Raw genomic sequence first — 19,050 nt, forward strand, 5'->3', positions numbered from 1 at the left:
ATTCAACATCTAGGTGGATGAATACCCAATACTCTGTCAATTCTTTACCTCCAACAATCTTCTATCCTATAGTAGCTACCCAACCCCCATCATAGTCGCCCTGTGTTTGTTATTGCCAGTAACTACACCATCTCTAAAATCTCCTTTTCAAGAATCTCAATTGTCTGATCAGTAACTGTAACTGTCCAATCAGTACCTCTTGATTCTTTGACTTCCTCAAAACCTCCAAATCGTTAAATGTACTGCTTTTTCACTATCTCTCACGTTCTTATGGTCATAACTTGTGTCACCAGGTTTAGATGTCATGATTGTCTTGTTTTCCTTTTTCTCCATTACACTAATCCCAATCCTCACCTTCTTAATGAGAGCTGAGGCTTTCAATTTAAGTTCTTGACCACAAACCTCAAAAGGGCATTAGACTTTTTCTGGCATCTTACTGAATTTCACTAGTAAATTTACTTTCTCACTTCCCTTCTTTCAGAGATAGAGTATTTCATGCTTTCTCTCTTCAAACTCCTACACATTCTTCTCTCACTCCACCATAATGAATTCTCCTATTTTTGGGGGAAAATAAAAATCATCAGAGAGCAACATTCTCATCCAGCTGGAAAGCCTCAAGCCTACTTGCATTTCTTTTTTTTAATGTTTATTTATTTTTAAGAGAGTGAGAGACAGAGCATGAGCAGGGGAGGGGCAGAGAGAGTGGGAGACACAATCCCAAGCAGGCTGCAGGTTCCAAGCTGACACCAGCAAGCCCAACTCAGGGCTCAAACTCACAAACCATTAGATAATGACCTGATCTGAAGTCAGACACTTAACTAACTGAGCCACCCAAGGCCTACTTGCATTTATACCCATCTTTTCTGTCTTCCTTCCTGATACCATGAAAGATGTGTCTTTGCCCCTATCAAAGGGCAGACTCCCCCTTCTAGTATATGGATCCCACCCCCTCATGCCTTCTCAAGGATTTTTCCTTGCTGTATCATTACTTCTATTGGAATATTACCACCTTTAAAATTTTTTAAATTAATTTTTTATTTTTTGAGAGAGAGAGCTAGAGCATGAGTGAGGGAAGGGCAGAGGGAGAGAGAGACAATCTTCAGCAGGCTCCACTCCCAGCACAGAGCCCGATGCCAGGCTCAATGTCACCACTAGGAGATCATGACCTGAGCCAAAATCCACTCAGACATTTAACCAACTGAGCCACCCAAGCGCCCCTGAAACATTGCCATTTTCAAAATAAACAAAACCTTCCTTTTACTCTATCATCTCATTACTTCATTCCTCTTTACAACAAAACTAAAACAAATCTACACTAGAGGTCTCCAGTTCCTCACCTCAGTTTCCTCTTAAATCCACCCCAATTGACCCACTCTTCTCCTTTAAGGATTCCTTGCCAAGGATGCCAGTGATCTACATGTTGCAAAATCCAATAAACACTTCTCTATACTAATCTTGGGGCACCTGGGTGGCTCAGTCAATTGGACATCTGACTCTTGATTTTGGCTCAGGTCATGATCTCGTGGTTCGTGGGTTCAAGCCCTGAGTTGGGTTCTGCGCTGGCAGCACAGAGCCTACTTGGGATTCTCTCTCTTTCCCTCTCTGTCTTTCCCCTGCTCGCTCGCTCTCTCAAAACAAATAAATAAACATTTTAAAAAATCTATACTGGGGCACCTGGGCGGCTCTGTTGGTTGAGTGTCTGACTCCTGACTTCGGCTCAGGTCATGATCTTATGGTTTGTGGGTTCGAGCCCCACGTCAGACTCTGCATTGACAGCACAGAGCCTGTTTAGGATTCTCTCTCTCTGTCTCTCTGTCTCTCTCTGCCCCTCCCTCCCTCCTCTATAAATAAATAAATACATAAATAAATAAACTTTAATTTTAAAAAAATCTAGGGGCGCCTGGGTGGCTCAGTTGGTTAAGCATCCAACTTTGGTTCAGGTCATGATCTCACAGCTTGTGAGTTCAAGCCCCATGACGAGCTCTGTGCTGACAGCTCAGAGCCTGGAGTCTGCTTTGGATTCTTTGTCTCCCTCTCTGTCCCCGTCCCCTGACCACACTCTGTCTCTCTCTTTCAAAAATAGACATTAAAATTTTTTTTAATAAAAATTAAAAAAATCTATACTCATTTCTTCTTACCTATTAGCAACCTTCCACATAGATGGCCCTCTGTCTTTCGTGAAACACCTCTCACTGGCCTCTGTGACACCACACTCATGATTTTTCTCCTGCTTCAGTGATCCCTCTCCGTTGCTGACTCCTCACTCATAGGACTTCTAAATGCTGAGATATTTTGGCGTTCATTTCTGGGTACTCTTTAACAACTGTTCTCTACTTATGTAGATAACCTTTTCAAGACCAAATACCATCTAAATTTATATTTCCATAGTAGAGTACATCTGTCCTCTGAGTTCCCAAGTCAGATAGTCAACTTGGAGGTGTTGCTGGCATGTCCGATTTAGTATATGTAAGCTGGAGCTCTTGATTTTATCAACCTAACCAGTTCCTCACCACAATCTTCCCCAGCATAGTAATTAGCATCGCCTAGTTGTTAAAAAACAAGTATTCATCCTCTTCATAAAACCCCCAAATCTGTTCTACCTACAAAGTATATCTTGAATCCATTTACCTCTCTCCATCTCTACCACTACAACCTAATTTTTTTCACCTCCATCTCATACCTAAAATTAACTCAACCACTTTTCAACTTGTCTTCTTCCTCTCTTTCTGGGTGCTCTCTGATCCATTTTCTTCTTCTTCTTCTTTTTTATAATGTTTATTTTATTTTGAGAGAGAGAGAAAGTGGGGAAGGGGCAGAGAGAAAGAGGGAGAGAATCCCAAGTAGGCTTTGTGCTGTCAGCACAGAGCCTGACTTGGGGCTCTATCTTGCACATAAAATCATGACCTGAGTTGAAATCAAGAGCTGAACGCTTAACTGACTGAGCCACCTAGGCGCCCCCTCTAATCCATTTTCCATGTGGCAGCTAGGGTGATCTTTTAAAAAACATAATTCAGATGTCATTTTCCTCTCTTAAAGGCCCTCCAGTGGTTTCCATTGCTCTTAGAATAAAATCTAAACACCTTACCAAGATTACAAGGCCTGACTTGGTCTGACCCCTGTTTGCTTTCCCAGTTGTTTTTTTTTTTTTTTTAGTATTTTTTTTAAATTAAATTCTACCCCCAACATTGGTAGGGATCAAGAACTCACAACCCTGAGATCAAGAATTGCATGCTGTACTCACTGAGCCAGCCAGTGACTGCCCCAACCCAGTCTTATCTCTCTAGTTCTCTGACTCCTTTCACTTGTTGTTCTTAGGATTTATCAAGTTACTTCATCTTTATGCTTTTTGCCCCAGGGTATTTGGACTTGATGCTTACTCAGCCTGAAGCACTGTTCCCCCACAACTTTCTGCAGTTATAGCTTTCTTCATTCTTCTATCTCAGCTTGAACGGCACCTCAAAAAGCCTTCACTGCCAATCACCACATCTGAAATAAGCCTCTGTTATGCCATCCTGTACATCGGTGTAATGTATAGAATAGCTCTCTTCACACATTGTACTTGTGTATTTCTTCACTTGTTTACTGTCGATCTCCTGTTAGACTGGGATTCTGAGTCTGAGTTCTTTAAGACTGTACCACTGGTAGCTAACACAGACACTAACACAGAAATGCTTCATAAATATGTGTTGAATGAATGAATGAAAGCATAACTCTGAAGAATGGGCTTTGGTTCCATCTCAAGGGCTGCTTACCAAGGTCCTTTACTTTTCTAACACACTCCCTAAGGTGTACATACTCTTTAGGGAACTTGTGGGGATTATGCAAAGTGCTTTGTAGTTTCCAAGTGCTCAGTAAACACTAGCTATTGTTATGAGAAAATCAAAAACCCCTAAAGGCGCTTGAGTATTGAAGACAAATATTTGGAGTTCAGTACAAAAAAGTCTGGTTAGTGTATTATTTAAAAAGGCAAGGAAATTTGTAATACATTTTTATTTGAACTGTATTTATTTACTCATTCATTCATTTTTTTTTAAAATTTTTTTTTTAACATTTATTTTATTTTTGAGACAGAGAGAGACAGAGCATGAACGGGGGGAGGGCCAGAGAGAGAGGGAGACACAGAATCTGAAGCAGGCTCCAGGCTCTGAGCTGTCAGCACAGAGCCTGATGCGGGGCTCGAACTCACAGACCATGAGATCGTGACCTGAGCGAAGTCGGACGCTCAACCGACTGAGCCACCCAGGCGCCCCTTCATTCATTTTAAAGCAAGCTGTACACACCCCAAATGGGGCTTGAGCTCATGACCCCGAGGTCAAGAGTTGCATGCTCTACTGACTGAGACAGCCAGGACCCATAATATATTTTTGAAGAAAGTCTATTCCTGAGTTTAATAGTAGATTAAAAGAATGATCCACTACAACTAAGTAGTTTTTCTTACGAATAGTGGGATGTCTTAACATTAAGGTATTAGAAGAAAAGTACTGGGGTGCCTGGGTGGCTCAGTCGGTTAAGCGTCTGACTTTGGGTCAGGTCATGATCTCATGGCTCATGAGTTTGAGCCCTGTGCTGGGCCCTGTGCTGACAGGTCAGAGCCTGGAGCCTGCTTCACATTCTGTGTCTCCCTCTCACTCTCTGCCCCTCCCGTGCTCATGCTCTGTGTCTCTCTGTCTCTCTCTCAAAAATAAACATTAAAAAAAATTTTTAATGAAGTATTAAGTATTAAGCTAATATATCTCATCAATAAATGAAAAGTGCATGGATGCTGAAAGGCAGTTAATAAAATTCCACACTCTGAGTTTTACATTTTTTTAAAATTTTGAAACAGGAGGATGATTATTCTAAAAAAATCTTTATTATATTGGATGAAAAAATTTTCAGATTATACCAAACACATTAGGAAATGGAAAAGTGGTCATTTCCTCCATTCCATATAATGGGAATAGCTGCCACTTAGTGACCATTAGCTTTACGCTGGGCATTCTATTATCTCCATTAATCTTAACAACAATGCTATAATCTTGATACTAGGATTATTTCCATTTTACAGATGAGGAGACTGGGGCTTACAGAAGTTTAGTAACTTTCCCAGCATTACACAGCTAATACATGAGCTGGGATTTGAATCCAGCTCTCTCTAATTAAACATTTCAAACTCTTCGCCTTCTGCTAGACATCCTCCTTTCATTCCAGATGTTGATGCTTAGGTTCGATTATAGCCTTAGTTATCAGTTTTTTAAAATTACACGAATAGTACACTACACATGTGTTAACCGTAAAAGACTCAGGTAATGAATACACTTCTAGAATAAATTCTGACCCTCATTCACTCACTCCCACTCTAATGTCAAAAGTTTTATTTTCCCAGAGGAAAATCTTTTATTCTTTTCTTTTTAAGGAAAATACTTTAATATAGTAGGAAAGAGCTGCCTCAAATTAATAGCCAATATCATAACAATAGCCAAACTTAATTGATCATTTTATATGCCAGACACTGTCATAAACCCTTAATATTAAATTTTCATTACAACTATGAGATTGATGGTATTGTTTCCTTCATTTTACAGATTAAAACACCACCACCACCACCACTGTAACCTCAGCGAATACACTAACCTGATTTCTCACCTAGACCTTTGCAAAAGCTTCTTAAATGGTGCCACAATTGCCCTCCTTCTTCCTGTTTTCCAGGCAGCAGCCAAAATTTATCTTTAAAAAAAGCAAATCTGATACTTCTTACGCTCCTCTTTAAAACTCCTTATTGTCGGGGCGCCTGGGTGGCGCAGTCGGTTAACTGTCCGACTTCAGCCAGGTCACGATCTCGCGGTCCGGGAGTTCGAGCCCCGCGTCAGGCTCTGGGCTGATGGCTCAGAGCCTGGAGCCTGTTTCCGATTCTGTGTCTACCTCTCTCTCTGCCCCTCCCCCGTTCGTGCTCTGTCTCTCTCTGTCCCAAAAATAAATAAACGTTGAAAAAAAAAAATTAAAACTCCTTATTGTCTTCACATTGCCCTTAGGAGAAACACACAAATCCAAAATTCCTGTGGTGGCCCTCTGTCCCCCAGCCATCTCATTCTTTTTCCCTTATCTCTCCCTCTTCTGTTCTTTGCTGTAGTCACACTGACCACTTTTGAGTTCTTTAATTTATCATGCTCTCACCTGAAATAGTCTCCCTCTGGCCACTTTCTTCCCACTTTTTGAGTAGCTCCCACCTGTCTTTCAGGACTTAAACTAATACCTGTCCTTCTCTGAAGGCTTTCTGTGACCCCAGAGACCAAGTTGCATCACTTGATTGTCACCCTGTACTTTATTCTCCTAACATCATTTCACTGATTGTGGAGACTTTCTGAATTGTACCGTCTAGGTTGTAAGATCATGAGGGCAATGACCTAGATTCTCTTTTAATCATCATAGCCCCAGAGCCTAGTGCTGGGACACTCAATATGTATTTGAATGAATTAAGAGATGAGTGAATGAATCAATCCATTAATCTTTCCTTTTCAGAATCATTGAAGAATGCCCCCAGTCATAAATGACTAATTTCAGATATTAGGCACAATTCCATAGTTCAAATGTAAATTATCCTGGATGGCATGTGGAACAATCGTCACCTTGTAATACTCTGGATGTGGGTGAACTTACAATTCAAAATTATAACTACAATAAATAACAAGTATAATTATCCTCTGGTTCAACTTTTTGTGAGCCTAGAAGGGTAGGAGATGGAGATAATATGCTTGCTGAAACGCATTGCTGCTCCCTAATGAATATTAATTGAATTGACTAAATTTACATCTTAAACTGTATCCCAGGGCCTGAGAAGCCATGTTGGTCAGCTTAATTTGGGTTAATTAGCTTGATGGTTTCAACCTTGCAGAGGCTATTCAGTTTCTGGATCTTTTGGGACTTGTCTCTATAGCTTCATGCATGCAACAGAAGCCTCAAATTATGTTGTTGGGGAGGAGAAAAGAGGGCACCTAAGCTCCTCAAATGCACACTCCCCTGGAATAAGTGGCTTCTAGATGGGTCCAACTGGCAAACTCTAACGGTGCAGTAAAGATCCTCACCACTAGGTGTCTCAGTGGCCGTGCCACTTCCTCCATCTCCTTGGAAAGCAGCTAGCTGCACACACTCCATTACTCTATTGTTGTTGAGCCTCCAAGCAAAGAAATTTCCGAAGGGTTGATTTCAATACTTGGTAAAATTTCCAGCAGATCTCATAAGCAACTAGATCGCCTCTCTCAATAATAGAAATACTGGATTAATCGCAGTGCCTCACTCTTCTTTCTTTCCTTTGTTTAGGGGTGACAAGCTGTGTTGGTAGTACATTTATTTATTTAATTATTTTTCTATTTATTTATTTATTTATTTGGAGAAGAGTCTTAGCCTGAAATGATTATTATGTTCTACCTGATCTTGATCACCTCTCACTCCCATAGTGAGCTAAATGTCCTTCCAGGCTTCCTCCACACAGGTGCTATATATAGCCTCGAAGACATTTGTCACTCTTTGCGGCTAAATTGACCACGTGGACTGATTTTAAAAATGAAAAAAGAATTTAAAGAATCACTAAATGGAGGAAGATAACATAGAGACAGAGCCCGTATATATGAATATTTACCATAAGATGACATCAGAAATTGATGAAAAACGAAAGAAATATTCAACAAATGGTATTGGAACAACTTGTGCATAAAAAAATAAATAAAATTACCAAACTAGCTAACCAAACTATTTTATAAGCCAAGATTCCAATAAACAGCCAAAATAAATGAACAAACATATGGAAAATATTTAACTTCACTGATAATTACAGAAATGCAAATTAAATTCGGATACCGTTTTTCATCTAGGTTAACACAAATTGAAACAGCCGCTACTGATACAGCACTTTTGGAAACTAATTTAGCATTCCTTTCAGCAAATTCATTCTCTCTGTCTCCTCCCTCCCCCTCAGTCTCTGTCTCCTTCCAGCTGCCTCCCCCATCCCCCCGCCCTTCATTCATTCATTTTTATTCAACAAATACCCTCTGTATGCCTGCTTGCTAGGTGCTGGAACCTAGCCTAAATTCTAAATACAGGAAAAACTTTATATACAAATTTATTTGTCTCAACATTATCAGTAATAGCCTCAAATCGAAAACATCCTACGTTGTCATCTACAGACAAGGTGACAAAATGTCTTATTTTGCTCAGGACAATCTTGGTTCATGCCTGATGTCTCCGTGTAATGCATAAATGGTGCCCCCTATTAAGACAACTTTCTGATTTGATAGCAGTCAAGTATCTTGAGGCAGGGTCAACATTTCTAATTTGTATAAAATCGCTACTGAGATTAGCTGCTGCTCATCAAGTTACTGAGGTTGGGTGATTTCTGGTTTTATATCTATTTTTCTATAATTTCCAGATTTTCTAAAATAGACTTTATATGCATATGGGCTTTACATGCATTAATTCATTTCATTTTCACAACCCTATGTTCTTTTTTCTAATGTCACTGCTTTTTTTTTTTTTAATTGGGAAATTGGAATACGGAGAGATTAAGTTACATAACTAGAGTCACAGTTATTAGGTGGTGGAACCAGGAATTATATGCAGTCTATCTCCATACCTTTATTTTTAAGTTTACTTATTATTTTTAGAGACAGAGCGTGCACAAGCAGGGGAGGGGTAGAGACCAGGAGAGACAGAAGCCCAAGCAGGCACTGGGTCATCAGCACAGAGCCCAATGCAGGGCTTGAACTCATGAACTGAGATTATACTCTAAGCCCAGATCAAGAGTCAGATGCTTACCTGACTGAGCCGCCCCGGTGCCTTGTCTTCATACATTTAAACACCAAGGTATCCTGCCCATAGTGATAACTATATCCAATTGGGCTTGTAATTCATTCATGGGGGAATAAAGACAACCTATGCTCATAAATGTTATTTGAAAAGTGCTTACAAATGATACCTAAAAAGGTCTCTCTTTATCTCATAGAAACAAAATATTTTAAATCCACCAATTAGAAACACATTATAAAGAATTGATTTTTAAGAAACATGAGGCAAAAATGTTCATAAGGAATTAAGTAAACTGTAGGAATCCCAAGCACCACATTATGAATGTCTCTTTTTGATATATGTTTATATTTATGTTTAAATTTCAACATACATTAAATACACATGATAAAAATATCTGTTTTGGGGTGCTTGGCTGGCTCAGTCAGAAAAGCATGTAACTCTTGACCTCTGGGGTGTGAGTTTAAGACCCACATTGGGTGTAGAGATTACTTAAATAAACTTAAAAAAAAAATTAAAGAGCCACCTGGCTGGCTCAGTTGGTGGGGCATGCGACTCTTGATCTCAGGGTGGTGAGTTCGAGCCCCACATTGGGCTTAGAGCTTACTTGAAAAAGTATATTAAAAATAGCTGTTTTAAGAGTGCCTGAGTGGCTCAGTCAGTTGAATGTCTGACTCGATTTCAACCAGGGTCATGATCCCAGTGTTGTGGGATCCAGCTCCAAGTCGGGCTCCATGGTGAGTGTGGGGTCTGCTTGGGATTCTCTCTCTCTCTCTCTCTCTCTCTCTCTCTCTGCCTCTCTCCCCGACATGTGCTCTCTCTCTTACTCTCTGTAAAATTAAAAAAAAAAAAAAAAAAGCTGTTTTAGGCATGCCTGGCTGGCATGTTGGTGGAGCATGCAGCTCTTGATCTTGGGATTGTAGGTTTGAGTCCCATGTTGGGTGTAGTGATTACTTAAAAACAAAATCTTTAAAAAAATATTATAAATGTATTGGTATAACATTTTTCTTATATCATTCATTTAAAGTGAAGTAATATGCATTACTATTTAAGTAAGGAAGTGTAAAAAATGTATACTTTATGAGTGTTATTAAAGATTTATAAGAATAACTGTAGGGGCACCTGGGTGGCTTAGTTGGTTGAGCGTCCAACTTTAGCTCAGGTCATGATCTCGCGATTTGCGAGTTTGAGCCCTGTATCAAGCTCACTGTATCAAGCACAGAGCCTGCTTCTGATCATCTGTCCCCCTCTCTCTCTGCCCCTCCCCTGCTCATACTCTCTCTCTCTCAAAAACAAAACATTAAGGGGTGCCTGGGTGGCGCAATCGGTTAAGCGTCTGACTTCGACTCAGGTCATGATCTCACGGTCTGTGAGTTCGAGCCCCGCGTGGGGCTCTGTGCTGACAGCTCGGAGCCTGGAGCCTGCTTCCAATTCTGTGTCTCCCTCTCTCTCTGACCCTCCGCTGTTCATGCGCTGTCTCTGTCTCAAAAATAAATAAACATTAAAAAAATTTTTTTAAAAACATTAAAAAAAGAATAACTGTATAATGCTATTTTTAGTTATATGTCAATCTAAAATACATCATTTAACTTAAAAATCTCTTTTTTTAAATCATGCATTACGGAAGGGCAAAATTTAAATTATTTCCCTAAAAGAGACCCTGGTATATTTCAGCATCCCCTTACCTATCTGAATCATACTATGCTGGTACCAATCAATCAAATTCCCTTTCATGGGTTTCACAAGCCTCCTTGGTTATAGATTCACAGATCATGTTGAAGGTTGGCTATAAATGTCTCATCCATTACATGTTGACATCTCTGAGTTTCAGTCTCAGAAACAGCATAGGTTGGCTATTGGAATGAAACAGATTCAGGTTCCCATCCCAGCTCCATCTCAGGCTGTCCTTGGGCAAGTTTCTGAACCTCTCTGAGCTTCAACTTTCTCATTTGTAAAATGATAAGGCTAATAATATCTCCTGGTGTTGGCTTGAGGATTAAGTGAAATGGGTTGGTTATACTAAGCACCTAACATAGGGTGTGGCTTCTAGTAAGTTCTCAGTTAACGTTAGTTATTATTGTCATTATGACAGTCAAGTTCTGGGAACCCAACTAGGGCTCTTATGTGGTGACTCTGGTTGGATGGGATCAGGTTTGAAAATAACTTCACTGGCTTCAGCAAGGAAGGACACATGGAAATACAGTTTGAGTGACATTTCCCAAGAGAACATAGGGAACAAACTAGAAGGGTAGGGCAAAACAGGCAAGATCATCAAGGCTGGTTGGTTTTTGGCAGGCATGCTAGACACTGCAGTGGGAGTATCTGGGGCAAGCTGGGTTGAATTTAAAATTTTTCTTAATGTTTTATTTATTTTTGAGAGAGAGAGAGAGAGAGAGACAGAGTATGAGCGGGGGAGAGGCAAAGAGAAAGGGAGACACAGAATCCACGAAGCAGGTTCCAGGTCTGAACTGTCAGCACAGAGCCCAACGTGGGGCTCAAACCTGTGAACCACAAGATCATGACCTGAGCCAAAGTCAGATGTTTGACTGAGCCACCCAGGCACCCCAAGCTGGGTTGAATTTTAATATCCTTTGGACCACAAAGGGGATAGGCTTCCTGTCCTCCTGACACTGCAGTGAAAACCAGTTTGGGTGCTGTGCTCCCTCCTAGTTAGTGGGACTGTAGCAAAAACAGCAAAGAGCCTTTGTCACATCTACCTCTCCTCAGACATGCCCAGCATGGGGTCTTAGCTCCAGATTAAGTGCTAGCACTCAAGGTTCTCATGATCATTGCACAACATGGCTAGAGACTCCATGAACACAGTACCACACACCGGTGGGGGAACAGGAACAACACAGGAGGCAGCATGCCTGGAAACCCCTTTTCCATCTTTTCAAAGTCCAACTTAGGATCAAGGTTGTAAGGATTGAATGGGATAAGGCATATTTAGTACAGCACCCACCACACAATGTGGGCTGTTAGTCCTCTTTACCTTCATGCTCCACACGACCTGGAATGCAGTGGGCACAGTTGATGAACGATCATCCTCCCGGATGATCTTCCCTCCTTACACAAGTCCTGCCACTACCTTGTCTGGGCTTCAAAACACCCTCTTCTTGGTATGTCATCGTACTTACCACCCTGCATTTCATTTCTATTGTCTCCTGATTTGCATGGCTCCTCCACAAGACTGGGAATTCTTCGAAGGCATAACCACATCCTTCATCTGTGAATTCATATCTTCGTTGCTTGGGGAATGTTCAATGACTGTTAAATAAAGCAAAATATATTGAAAGCAGTATGCATTTTGGAATTTTTATACCCAACTTGAATCCCAACCTCATCATTAAAGCTGCATGTCCCTAGTAGGTTACTTCAGAGTCTTTGTTTCCTCACTGAAAACAGGGATGATAAGAACTACCCCCTAACATTGCTGTGAGAAATGTTAAATAGGATAATGTAGGAAAGCATGACCCCCACCCCCCATCAGTTTTAGGTTCTCAGTAAATTAGTTCCCTTCCTCCTCTCAGAACTTCTAATAAGCTAAAAAAATGAAAATACAAATCTCCTGGGCTCTGACTTTTCTTCATTTATGAAATTCTCATGGAGTAAGAATACATGAAGTAAATGTCAAGTACTCAGATGTCTTTGGCTAAGCAATGGGTTATCTTAGCTGAAGGAAAAGTTTAATGTGTTATTATTACTGGGTGTAATTTTTTTTAAATAATTTCTTTTTAATGTTTATTTTTGAGAGAGAGAAAGAGAGCAAGTGGGGAGGTGCAGAGAGAGAGGGAGAAAGAATCCGAAGCAATGTCTAGGCTCTGAGCTGTCAGCACAGAAACTGACTTGGAGCTTGAACTCACGAACTGTGAAATCATGGCCTGAGCTGAAGTTGGACGCTTAAATGACTCAGCCACCCAGGCGCCCCTATTCTAGGTTTGTTTTTGCTGTCTGATATGAAATAAGCAATTGTGGTTTATGATGCTGTATGTGGATGTAGGCGCCTCCTTGGGCGCCCCTGTATATAATTTTCATTTAGATGTTTACCTACCTATTTAAAAAAAATTTTTTTTAACGTTTATTTATTTTTGAGACAGAGAGAGACAGAGCATGAACGGGAGAGGTTCAGAGAGAGAGAGGGAGACACAGAATCTGAAACAGGCTCCAGGCTCTGAGCTGTCAGCACAGAGCCCGACACGGGGCTCTAACTCACAGACTGCCAGATCATGACCGGAGCTGAAGTTGGACGCTCAACTGACTGAGCCACCCAGGCACCCCTACCTACCTATTTTTGAGAGAGATAGAATATGTATGCTAGCGGAGGAGGGGCAGAGAGAGAGGGAGAGAGAATCCCAAGGAGGCTTCACACTATTAGCGCATAACCCCACTCGGAGCTCAAACTCACGATCTGTGAGACCATGACCTGAGCTGAATTCAAGAGTTGGATGCTTAACCCACTGAGCCACCCAGGTGCCCCATTCCTGAGTATAAATTAAGTCTTCCTTGACATTCTACCATAATGGAAGAAAACACATTGTCCTTGGGGTTAATTCAAGGAACACTACTCACAGGAGGGAAAGTCTGGGGTAGGAGGGTGCAGGAGTCATCAGGGGCCCTGGCTCCATACCCCCACCTCAGTCAGAAGCATTTCTTCTGGAGCCTCTTCACAGACACTGATGACAGAGGCCCTGGTAAGTGAGTCCTCCTGCTCCCCTGGGGCCACTTTGTAAATCACCCAAGGCCTCAGGATTCATCAGACCTCATGGATGACTGACGGGGTGGGAGAGGGAGGGCTGAGTCTGACAGAGAGGGTAGGATTTTAAAAAACACAAATCTGACTGGAACATGGTAAGAGATGATGACAGGGGGAGGTAAACCAAAGGGTAAATGAGGAGATTTTCCAGGAATGCCCACATAAGCCAGATTCCGAGGTTGTACTGTAGTAGCTCCTCCTCCAGGTCCTGCATTACCCACCCACCCCACCCCTCCCGCACTGCCTTTTTGCTGCTGGCTGAATTTAGACCACAAACCACGGGCCTGCTGCCTCTTCAGAGCCTTCCTGGGAGTGAGAATCTGATGCTTGTGAAGCAGCCCAGTGATCCAGCGCACTAAGTCAAACAGCCCGCTCCTTCTGTTTTCCACAGTTGGCCCCAGTTATTTGGGAGGAAACACAATAGATGACTCTAGGAGTCAATGGCCTAAAATTCTGAACAGCATATTCACAAAACTGAATGAAAACCATCTTCTGTCCACAGCCCTTTTGAGTTACCATTTTACCATCCACCCACCACTGTTCACTGCCTCCTATCATTTCTACGTTGTCTTCCTGCTTTGGCCTATTCAGTGCACAATGGCCTCTTCTGCCCCCACTTCTTCCCTGAGTTAAAAACTATCTTCAGTAGGGGCAGCTGGGTGGCTCAGTCAGTTGAGGGTCCGATTTCAGCTCAGGTCATGATCTCACAGATGGTGGTTTGAGCCCCAAGTCGGGGTCTGTGCTGACAGCACAGAGCATAGAACCTGCTTTAGAATCTGTGTCTCCTTCTTGCTCTACCTCTCCCCAGCTTGTGCTCTCCCTCTCTCAAAAATAAATTTAAAAAACTAAAAAAATGGTTTTGAATAATTACTTCAGGCTCACAAGCCTGAAACAATGATTTTGAAAAAAACTCAAAACCCTTACTTCTGGGGGCTCCCAGGGGGCTCAGTCGGTTAAGCGTCCGACTTCGGCTCAGGTCATGATCTCATGGTTCCTGAGTTTAACCCTGGCATCAGGCTCTGTGCTGATAGCTCAGAGCCTAGAGTCTGCTTCGTATTCTGTGTCTCCCTCTTTCTCTGCTCCTCCTCCGCACATGCTTTGTTTCTCTCTCTCAAAAATAAATAAACATTAAAAAATTTTTTTTTATTTAAAAAAAATTTTTTTTAATGTTTATTTATTTTTGAGATAGAGAGAGACACAGCATGAGCAGGGAAGGGGCAGAGAGAGAGGGAGACACAGAATGTGAAGCAGGCTCCAGGTTCTGAGCTGTCAGCACAGAGCCCGATGCGGGGCTCGAACTCACAAACTGTGAGATCATGACCTGAGCCAAAGTCGGACGCTTAACCGACTGAGCCACCCAGGCGCCCCCCCCCCCCAAATTTTTTTTTAAAGCCCCTTACTTCTGAAACATTAACACCTCCAACCTCTTTGCTTGGTATATTTTATCCAATTCCATAAGAAAATTGCCCTATGCTATGTTTCCCATCCTTTCAAAATTCTCAAGGAGTTGTCTACTCCTAGATGTCTTGAATTAGTTTCTTTTTTATAAAACAAAAACAACAAAAGCAAAAATGTTTCACAAAGTAGAAACAAACTCATTCCTGAGAGGTAGCATGCATAGTTTTTAAAAAGTCCACTGTCTAGGTTTGAATACTGGGTCTGCTACTTACTAGTTATATGGCTTTGTCAATTCTGGTAACATCTCTGGGCCTTCAGAGAGGTTTCCTCACCCTTAATATGGGGATGATACTAATAGTACTTACTTGTAGCATTAGGAAGATTAAATGGCTAAAGCACTTGTAGGGGCACCTGGTTGACTCAGTCAGTTAAGCATCTCTTGATTTCAGCTCAGCTTTTGACATCACTGTTCATGAGATGGATCCCCACATCAGGCTCTGTGCTGACATCGTGGAATCTGCTTCAGATTCTCTTTCTCTCTCTCTCTCTGCCCCTACCCCGCTCATGCATGCTAGAGCGCATGCTCTCTCTCTCTCTCAAAATAAATAAACTTAAAAAAATTAAGCATATATAACAACATTCAGCACATGAGACATGCTATAAAAATATATACTTTTGGGGTGTTCCTGGCTGGCTCAGTCATTAGAACATGAGACTCTTGATCTTGGGATTGTGGGTTTGAGCCCCATGTTGAGTAGAGATTACTAAAAAAATAAACTTAAAAAATGAACTATTTATATAAATAACACATATAATAGTAATAATACAATAGCAATAATATAATAATAATAACTTATGATGTTAAAAATTAATATATATACTATTAAATTACTAGAATGCAGATTTGAATGCCACTATGTAAATAGCAACTAGAACTTATATCCTAGGTCTTTATTTTATTTATTTTTTTAACCGTTATTTATTTATTTAGTTTTTTTTTAACGTTTTATTTATTTTTGAGACAGGGAGAGACAGAGCATGAACAGGGGAGGGTCAGAGAGAGGGAGACACAGAATCTGAAACAGGCTCCAGGCTCTGAGCTGTCAGCACAGAGCCCAACGCGGGGCTCGAACTCACGGACCGCGAGATCATGACCTGAGCCGAAGTCGGCCGCTTAACCAACTGAGCCACCCAGGCGCCCGAACCGTTATTTATTTTTGACGGACAGAACACAAGCGGGGGGTGGGGCAGGAGGGTTCAGAGAGAGAGGGAGACACAGAATCTGAAGCAGGCTCCAGGCCCTGAGCTGTCAACACAGAGCCCAACGTAAGGCTTGAACTCACGAACTATGATATCGTGGCCTGAGCTGAAGTTGGACGCTTAACCGACTGAGTCACCAAGGCACCCCTATCCTAGGTCTTTAATAGCTCAGCTACTCTGGTACATGTTGACAAACCACCATTCCCAGTCCATTTAAACCCTGCTCCAACCTTCTACTATTCTCCTACTTGGCCCTCTAAATGCTTGTTCTGACAAGGATAAAATAACTCCTATCCTTAAGAGAATGAACCCACCTGGTCAGAAGTTCTGCTTTGGTGAAACTGTAGTGGCTCAATTTCTAGGTTGAAGAGATTTCAACTCATGGAAACAAGGCTGCAGAGTTGAGTGGAAGAAGAGCAGCCCCCAAAAGGAGACCCAGGACTGCACGAGTTAAAAGGATCAGCCCAGTCCATAATCATAGACAATAAAAAATGAATTTCAATGCCTTGAAATGCAGCTCCTGTCACAACCACAGGACTACAGCTGTACTCTGAAAGGTCACTGATGTCTCTTTTGAGCCAGTCCAGGTCTTTCTTCAGTTCTCATCCTTCCTGAGTCTTTATAATTCCTTCTTGGCTCTGCACCAAAGCCTTCATGTTCCTAGAGGAATGCACATCGGAACAGTGGCAAGGACACTGTCAAAAGATTACAATTCCCATCACAAGTAAAAAGATTGTCACTGTGTGGTTGATGATCACTTCACATTTTATACAAAAATACATTGTTATGTTGTACACCAGAAACAATATAAACGGTGCCTGGGTGGCCCAGTGGGTTAAGCCTGCAACTCTTGATTTCAGCTCAGATCATGATCTCATGGTTCATGAGTTCCAGCCCCGCATCAGGCTCTGCACTGCTTGGGATTCTCTCTCTCTCCCTCTCTCTCTGCCCCTCCCCTTTTCTTTCTTTCTCTTTCTCTCTCTCTCTCAAATAATAAACTAAAAAAAAAAGTTAAAAAAAATTAATATTATACATAAATTTTATCTCTGTGAAAAATTACCAGAAAAAAGTTTATGAGGAAACTGCACTAAAACAGAATGGTGCAAATGGTGCAAATACATAGGCCAGAAAAGATGGAAAGATGGAGGTTATGGGATGCAGCAGCACCAAAAGCTGTACTACTTTCTTCCTTTTTTTTTTTAATGTTTATTTACTTCTGAGACAGAGAGAGACAAAGCATGAGCAGGGGAGGGGCAGAGAGAGAGAGGGAGACACGGAATCCAAAGCAGGCTCCAGGCTCCAGGCTCTGAGCTGTCAGCACAGAGACGGATGCCAGGCTTGAACTCACAGACTGTGAGATCATGACCTTAGCTGAAGTCAGATGCTTAACCGACTGAACCATCCAGGTGCCCCTCTACTTGCTTTCCTAATGCTAAGTATAAAGTACATTACAATAGGAGAGGAGAGACTTTTCTTGGGAGGAGGTACCAGGATATAAATATGTGATATGTGATAATGGTTTTCTTTCTTTCATTGTACTTACCTAATTTATCTTTTTATTAATTGGTTTCTTGTTTTTTTCTCTTATTCCACTACAATGTAAGTTCCATGAGGGCAAGGAACAGGCCCACAGTCTTGCTGATCCTTGTATCCCCAGCAACCAACACAATGCCCGGCATATTGTCACAGGTTCTAAGATAGAAAACAAGCGATAAAAATATTAGAAGATCTTGGAAAACATTTATTGTTATGTTCTTGGGGACATAAAACCTTCCTAAGCCAGAGAGAAGATCAAGAAGCCATGAAGAAAAAAATTAGTAGATCTAACTACATAAAATAAAAATTCTGGGGGCGCCTGGGTGGCTCAGTCACTTAAGTGTCCAACTCTTGACTTTGGCTCAGGTCACGATTTCAAGGTTTGTGAGTTCAAGCCCCACATAGGGCTCTGTGCTGACAGCATGGGGCCTGCTGGGGATTCTCTGTCTCTCTTGTTCCCTGCCTCTTTCTTGCTCATGTTCTTTCTCTCTCTCTTCCTCAAAAATAAACTTAAAAAAGAAAGAAATTTAAATTTAAAAATTCTGCCTGAAGAATAATAATAACTACCAACTGTTTGTCCCTTTATATAGACCAGTTTCTGTTCTAAGCATTTTATACATCTTAACTCATTTAAGCATCCTAATAATCTTATTACCATCACCCTTTTACATATAAGGGAACTGAGACCCAAAAAGATTAAATACTTTGCTTAAGATCGGCTACTAAATGGTGGAATACAGATTTGAACTCATGCAATCCAGTTCCAGGGTCCTTGCTCTCAGCCATTACATTGCAGTTGCTCCTGGAAGAAACGATAGCAAAAATTTAAAAACAAGCAAAAGATAGGGAGAAAATTTTTACAAAATATATCGTAGACAAGGACTTAGTAGTCATAGTATGTGAGTTTCTGAAACTCAATGAGAAAAATACAGATAATCCAGTTGAAATATTGGCAGAGAATATGAATAAAAAATACACTAAAGAAATAAATACAAATGGCCAATAAATATTCCTCAACAGTACATAGTGGTTTGTAAAACTACAACAATAGGAGCTTCTACTTTTTACTCTTTAGATGGACAAAAAGTAAAATATTGCAAGTATCCAGGATTAGCAAGGGTGGGAGGAAATAGAAAGAGTAAACCAGTTACACTACTTTCCTGTTTTTGTTGTTTTAACTTTTAAATGTTTATTTATTTTTGAGAGTGACAGAGACAGAGTGTGAATGGGGGAGGAACATAGAGAGAGGGAGACACAGAATCCAAAGGAGGCTCCAAGCTCTGAGCTGTCTGCACAAAGCCCGATGCGGGGCTCAAATTCACTAACCC

The sequence above is a fragment of the Prionailurus bengalensis genome, chromosome C1, assembly GCF_016509475.1.
Source record: "Prionailurus bengalensis isolate Pbe53 chromosome C1, Fcat_Pben_1.1_paternal_pri, whole genome shotgun sequence".
Lineage (NCBI taxonomy): Eukaryota > Metazoa > Chordata > Mammalia > Carnivora > Felidae > Prionailurus > Prionailurus bengalensis.